Genomic DNA, 7,533 nt, shown 5'->3' on the forward strand with positions numbered 1-7,533 from the left:
AATAATAGATTAGGGGTGCCTGGGTGGCCCAGTAGGTTAAGCATCCGACTCTCTGTTCATGAGTTCAAGCCCCAATTCAGACTCTGTGCTGATGGTGTGGAGCCTGCTTGGGATTCTCTCTTTCCCTCTCACTCTGCTCCTCCTCTGCTCTCTCTCTCTCTCTCCAAATAAAGGAATAGACATAAAAAAAAAAAAAAAAAAAAAAAAAAAGAATAGGTTAGTTTATATTGTCAAGTGATGACATTTATTTTATGCTCTATACAATTAGAAAAATAGGTTATCCAAAATAATGTCTAGTATTTTTTTTTTTTGAAAAAATAATTTTATCTATTTTATCCAAATGTTTGGATATTTCACATCTGTATGTTAACAGTGATTGTCTCTGGGATGTAGGACAGCTGGTAATTTTTTTTTTCCATTTTTCTTTGTACTTTTTAAAAATGATGAGTACATTTACTTTTATAATAAAAATAGTGGTTAAGTTTTTCCATTTTGAAAAATTAATTCTAATTGAAAAATATATCATTTTATTTGATACAACTGTACTTCTTATTCTTGGCACTTGTATAAGGTACAAGTGAAATCATACATTGTCAGATGTGTTTGGTTTCATGCTTGAAAATGAGTTTAGAGAGTACTACTACCCATGTTATGGGCTTGTCATCTGAGGCTTGGTATACAAGAAGGGTCACACCAGCTTTAAGGAGAATAGTTTGACTCTTTGCACTGTGTTCTCTAGTCCTTATCACATTATATACTAGTACCAGAATGCCATGACTATTTCCCAAACAATAAGAGAGAAAAAGATCAAGGAAACTGAGAAATAATGAAACTAGATTCAGTTAATACTCTGGGTTGTCAGCAGCCTTCACGAAAGATTTGTTTGTTGAAGACGTTGAACCCATTAGCTTAAACAGAGATTAACTGCTGGCTCTAACAGAGCATGGACAATTACGAGTTTATTGGGAATTAATTGAAAAGAATGCAATGTTGTGAAATGGGAGGAGATGATTTCAAGGAAATTATACCAAGTGCTTTGAACCAACCAAGGATAAACAAATGCAAACTACTATTCGATCAAGTTTATTATAAATTGATAAAAATGGCTCAGAGTGTGAGAACATAACATCAGAAAGAATTAGTGAATTTACAGAGACAAAGAGCAAAGATGTAAAAATAGTGAGTGAATGGGTGAACCAATAACATGGTTTCACAGGGGCTACCTATTCATTTATGAAGGCATTGTAATACTCAAAACATTGCCATCTCACCATTAAGAATTTAATTAACTCACCATTAAGGTTTATGTGCTTTCTTGTGTTTTGCTTCATTCTGTTTGGGTTTTGGTTTTTGTTTCTTTGATGCTGCCGATGTCACTGTAATATTGTTGCATATATAATTTAAAGAAAGTGTCAGTGCCAACTTAAGACAGCAGATGTCTTTTGTGTTGCCAGAAAAATATTTTAAGGTATTTCAAATGTGAATACATTGAGGTCATCAAGTTGACATCATTCCGCTTTGTTCTTTAACCACGTTTCACTCAAGATCCTAGAGAGAAAAAGAGTGAAAGCATATCAGAAGGTGGTAAGCATCCTTGTAATACTAATACAATGTAATACAATGTCTATTAACTGCTCTCTAGGTGCCGGGAATCGTGCTAACCACTTCAGCAGATGATACTCCTCAACATCGTCACATTATCCACATTATCACAATGCCTCAAGAAGTAGGAGTGGTGATTTAGTCCAATTTAGATATTGTAGGAACTAAAACTTAGAAAAGTTAAACAACTTACCCACATTTTCAATGTGGTAGATGGAAGAGCTAGGATTTATATAGGAATTTTCCAGCTCCACATCCAGTGCTGTGTTCGCTTAGGAATTCTGATGTATAATTTACCAGGACTCTTGGTTATTCGATTCTTGACATTGATTGTAGTTATACATATTTTCAGCATTTGAATATTAAAGGAATAACGTTGATGTTTAATTTCAGTATTATCAAGGAATTTCAAATTGAAAGGGAAACTATGTTTTTTTTAATTCCATTAGATTATATTAAAAAAAATTCAGTGCTGGTGAGGATTCAGGGATACGAACATTATACATTGTTGGTGGAAATGTGAATTGAAAACTTTTTGTAAAGTCATCTGGTAGTAATTATTATTATTATTTTTAAAGACAAAAAACATGTTGACTTCGCAGTTCCATTTTTGGGACTTGAGCCTATGGAGATTAAAGAACCAGTGTGAAAGAATACATCTTCTGGAAAGTTAGAATGTTTATTGCTGCTTTTTTTATGGCAGCAAAATATATGGGATCACGGTAAATTTCCATCAATAGGAGAATGATTACATTACTTGTAGAATTTAGTTATATGCACATATATACATTCATATACCCATACACATATACACACATATACATTATTTATATCTACATGTAAAAATTACACAGGTATGCAACAATTGTAACTTTTTGTTTCTTCACCTGGGGGAACATTCTTATGGCATAATATGTAAAGCAATTTGTTTATATCAGTTGAAGTGGCAAAGTCAAATTACATTTATAAAATTCATCACAGTTTTTATGAAGGGCAAAGATTTAACCATAAATTCCTTGAAAATTGCTAAATTCCTTGAAAATTGTTAACAAACCATGGTGAACAACTCTGCACAGCCTATTTTTGTGACCCCGGAGACACTGGTTCCAATTTATCCTCCATTATACCACTGATAGGGTCAGCCTGTGTTGAGGCGATTAAAGAACTCACGACCATTCATCCTTATTTTCACACCACTAGGTAACAAAGGTTGGAAAGTAAAGGATTCTTTTACTCTGGAGTTCTTTTTTTTTTTTTCTCTTTCAAGTTTTTATTTAAATACCAGTTAGTTAACATACAGTGTAACATTAGTTTCAGGTGTGGAATCTAGGGATTTATCATTTACATTCATCACCCAGTGCTCATCCCAAGTACAGTCCTTCCTCCCCACCACCTATTGAACCCATCCCCCTGCCCACCTCCCCTCCAGTAACCCTCAGTTTATTCTACTCTGAAATTCTTAATAAAATTTCAAGGAAGCAGGAATGACAAATTATACTGTATTCATGTATTTATGTCTTGCTAGGAGAAATGGAAGAAATTCAAAAACATTAGAATTCTTAGATAGCAAGGACAGAAAACAATGAGCCTGGAATGGTCTGGAGCTTGGGGACTGAGCTGCAGAAAACCCATACCTAAGCCTCAATAATCTAGATGTTCTGATTTGGGGCCTCCACGTCCAAGACTCCTGTTGGGAATTTATCGTCAGGCCACAATTCTTTGACTTTGTTGGGTAATATTAGGAGAGACATTCTTTCTTGAGTGAAAGTGTTGGGGAATCTAGCAGAGATAGTCTTTCATACCTTTTGTTAATCTTTTTTTTTTTTTAAGTTTATTCATTTTTTAGAGACAAAGAGAGACAGAGCATGAGTCGGGGAGGGGCGGAGAGAGAGTGGGACAATCTGAAGGAGACTCCAGGCTCTGAGCTCTTAGCACAGACTCGAACTTATGGATCACGAGATCATGACCTGAGCTGAAGTTGGATGCCCACTGACTGAGCCACCCAGGACTTTTCTAATCTTTTTTTTTGGTCTGCTTACATCCAAAATTTTGATAACTTCCAGCATCCTCCTTGTTTTTAATTTTTGCTCAAAATTTTTGTGCTCATTGGAATGGAGAGCCTCTGAGCCTCTGATCTTCCTTTGAGATCTGGGTCGGTAAATTTTGCATTCTATGCTTCCTTCTGACATATGAATTAGATTTTAAAGCTTTTTGTGGGTGTGAAACAAAATACAATTTTCCCCCATTCTTACGAAGAAAGATTAATTAGCCTTTATAGCGGTTTGTCTGTTTTTAAGTGTTACTACTCTTCATTTCTTTTTCCCCCTCTCAGGAAATTTTGGCAGATTAATTGGGCACAGAAATTGGTCGTTTAGCAAACATTCTAGAACATTGGACTCAGAATGGTCCCTAGTCCAGCTTTACCAGCATTACCTGGGAACTTAGAAATGCAACTTCCCAGACCTTTCCTACTGAAGCACATACTGCCCAGCAAGGGCCAAGAAATGTGCATTTTAATAAGCCTTCCAGGTGATTCTAATGCTCTTGCAATTCAAATTACTGTTGTAGCAACAGCTAAGGAAGGCAGAGAGAGAGAGAGCGAGCGAGAGAGAGAGAGAGAGAGAGAGAGAGAATCCCAAGCAGGCTCCGTGCCCAGTGCAGAGCCTGGCTCGATGGGGGGTTTGACAGGGGTGGGGAGCTCCTCGGAAAGCTTGATCCCATGACCCTGGGATGACCCCGGATGACCTGAGCCAAAACCAAGTGTCAGATGCTTAATCAACTAAGCCACCCAGGCACCCTGGAGAGTTCTAACTTTTGAGAGGGTTTTGCTTAATTTGCCTAAACCAAACATTAGTGAGCCTAAATACAATTTGTAGTGGAAATTGTTGCTTTTGATTAATCTGGAGTTGCATGCCCGTCTGAAAACTCTAGAATTTCAAGTGTGCAAATTTTTCTCTCCTCACACAAAAAATACAAAAACCAAAAAACCCAAAAACCAGGAAAATCTCACAGTTATATAAAAAGTGAGTCACAAGAAGATGCAAGAAATGTTCTGTATGCCAACTATAAGGTATTACTTAACCTCAATAATTATGTCCCTAACTTGACCCACAATCTGACTGGATGAGGACTATAAATAAACAACGCATAAAAGCATATAATAAAATAAGGAGAAAATCATCGCTGGCCCAGAATTTAATAATGACCTCCTGTTGTATGACATAAATATTTTTTGAACAAATTCTTATATATATTTTACTATGTCTAGAGAAAATATAAGAAGTGAGTTAAACAAGTCTTGAATTTAATAGAGCTGTTTTCATTTGCTTACTTACATAAACACAGGTGATTTGCTGAACTGAATTCAGAAGAACAAAAATTTTGAGGTTTAATTCCGAGTTGAATTAATGAATTTGGTTGCTACGCTAAAGGATAAGGGAAGGCAGGTGCCTGAGAAGAGCTACAAAATTCTAAGGACTTTGTTTTTATTTTATTTTATTTTATTTTATTTTATTTTATTTTATTTTATTTTATTTTATTTTAAAGTTTGTTTATTTATTTTGAGAGACAGAGACAGAGAGTGTGCCTATCAAGGAGTGGCAGAGAGGGAGACGGAGAATCCCAAGCAGGATCCACACCATCAGTGCAGAGCCCAATGCAGGGCTCGATCTCACAAGCCTGAGATCATGACCTAAGCCAAAATCACGAGTTGGACACTCAACCAACTGAGCCACCCAGGCATCCCATGCCTTTGTTACTTTAAAACAAAATTTGAAAGATTTTTCTATTTGATTAAAATAAAGTTCAGTAAGATTCCTAATAAGGGGAAATCCTTGGATAAATGTATATGGTGTAATAATTTTGGTTTAAATAAATTATGTTTTCTTCAAGACTTTATCACAATGTTAGAATTAATGTAAGCATATTTTTTTTTCTAATTTATAAAATACCCTAATTAATCAGCGCTCTCAAAGTGTCCCACACTGGCTTTATGGTTCAATTAAATTGAATTATAATAACTACTGTCTTTTAAGAGATTTTGTTCCTGTAACTTGAGACAGGGCTACAAATCATTATACTGTGTAGGTAAAATCACTCTTACCTTGTTGGGGAACAACTTTTCAAATTTAATATTTGACAAAATTTTCATGTAAATTTTTGTTTCTATGTAATATGTCAGCTTACATGGAATTTTGTTATACTAGTTAACTTTGAGAACTTTGATAAATATTATACTGAGATCATTAATAAATAATCTCTGTATATGCAAGCAAAACCTTTAACATCCATGCCCCTTATTTTTATACATTATAGAATGACTATCAGATAAGAAAATGAACAGTATGTACAAATACCTTTAGCACCTATTATTACATATGTTCATTCTTTAATTCTTTAAGAATTTAAGTCCGTGTGAATGTATGGAAAAGTGCATGCAAGATCTTAATATGTTCTGTTTATCAGGGCAAAATGGGAGTAATTTTTTCTAAAAGCAAAATTGTTATTGTTGTGCCAGAATATGCAATTAGACTTTAGAATACAAATTTAGGGAGTGCCAGGGTGGCTCAGTCTGTTAAGCGTCCGATGTTGGCTCAGGTCATGATCTCACAGTTCATGAGTTCAAGCCCTGCATCGGGCTCTGCACTGGCAGCCCAAAGCCTGCTTGGGATTCCGTCCCTCTCTCTCCCTCTCTCTGCCCCTCCCCCACTTTCTCTCTTTCACTCTCTAAATAAATAAATAAATAAGAATACAGATTTGGGGGGTGTGTAATAATTATAGAACATCTGAGGGAGATAAACTTTACTTACTATAGTTTATAATACCTGTAAAAAAATGGGTTTAAATGAACAATAAAATATTTATAATTTTCCCGGTAAGTTGATCCAATATTAATGAGTTTATGTATAAAACATAAAAAAGGCTTTTGAACCTTTTACTGCAATTTCTTATATAGATCTAAAAAAAGCAATAGTTTTGGGTTTTCTTTTTGATAAAATGATAAATCAACCTTTATATACCAGCCTGCTGTTAGTAAAAGTAGTAAAAAATTATTCTCTTCCAGATAGTGAAGGATTTTCATTTAGTCATGGTACTTATGATGTTTTTGCTTTTGCTATAAATTTGAATAACTCTTTAATCAAGTATTCTACACTTTTAATAATCATTTTATCTTATTGTATCTGATGATCAGGGTTTCTTATTGCTATGCTTGTTTTATGCTTCTATCATCCATTGCCCTTAGGGACTTATAACTTATGTTCATATTTCTATCCTATGATACTTCTTTTGAAATCTATTATTTTTCCTCCAGGTTTAGAATTTTTTGGAGTTTATTTATTTATTTATTTTTGAGAGAGTAAGCATGAGAGGGGGAGCGGAAGAGAGAGAGGGAGAGAGAGAATCAGAAGCAGGCTCCATGCACTGTCAGTGTAGAGCCCAATGTGGGGCTTGACCCCACAAACCATGAGATCATGACTGGAGCTGAAACCAAGAGTTTGTCGCTTAACCAACTGAGCCAGTCAGGTGCCCCATTTTTTCCTTAGGTTTAGAGTCTTAGCAAGCCTGAGTCAAGACAGTTATGGCTTCTTGACCAACTAGAAATCTAATTACTTTTTCAGAACACTAGAGCAATTAGACAGTTTGAAATCATAAATATGCTTAACATGCACCATGTACTTTGTTTTCTAGAGTTTTTTTACAGTGTCCTGCCAGATTAGAAATAGTCCTTCTGGAGTCAATTCTTTCACACGCATAGCAGTATTGCCATCTGAGGGAATAGGGATTATCCTCTAAATCCTTTCAAGAAATGTTAAATGTTAAATATGCATTTTTGTGGTAAAATAGTCAGGTTTCTGTATAAGAGTGAGATAGAGAATGGTGAACCAGCTTTAAACATCAACATGACCATCCTCTCTAATATCATTTTTAGTC

General features: G+C 35.1%; 1 long non-coding RNA gene across 1 annotated transcript; it reads right to left on the reverse strand.

The window, feature by feature from the left end:
- Positions 1 to 1,067: 1,067 nt before the first annotated feature.
- On the reverse strand, positions 1,068 to 1,932 carry LOC122201856. Its single transcript, XR_006194347.1, has 2 exons — positions 1,800 to 1,932; positions 1,068 to 1,548 (listed from the first exon to the last, which is right to left on the reverse strand). It is a non-coding gene; the product is annotated as an uncharacterized LOC122201856 (long non-coding RNA).
- Between the last annotated feature and the right edge of the window lie 5,601 nt (positions 1,933 to 7,533).

The sequence above is a fragment of the Panthera leo genome, chromosome A1 (assembly GCF_018350215.1).
Source record: "Panthera leo isolate Ple1 chromosome A1, P.leo_Ple1_pat1.1, whole genome shotgun sequence".
Taxonomy (NCBI): Eukaryota; Metazoa; Chordata; class Mammalia; order Carnivora; family Felidae; genus Panthera; species Panthera leo.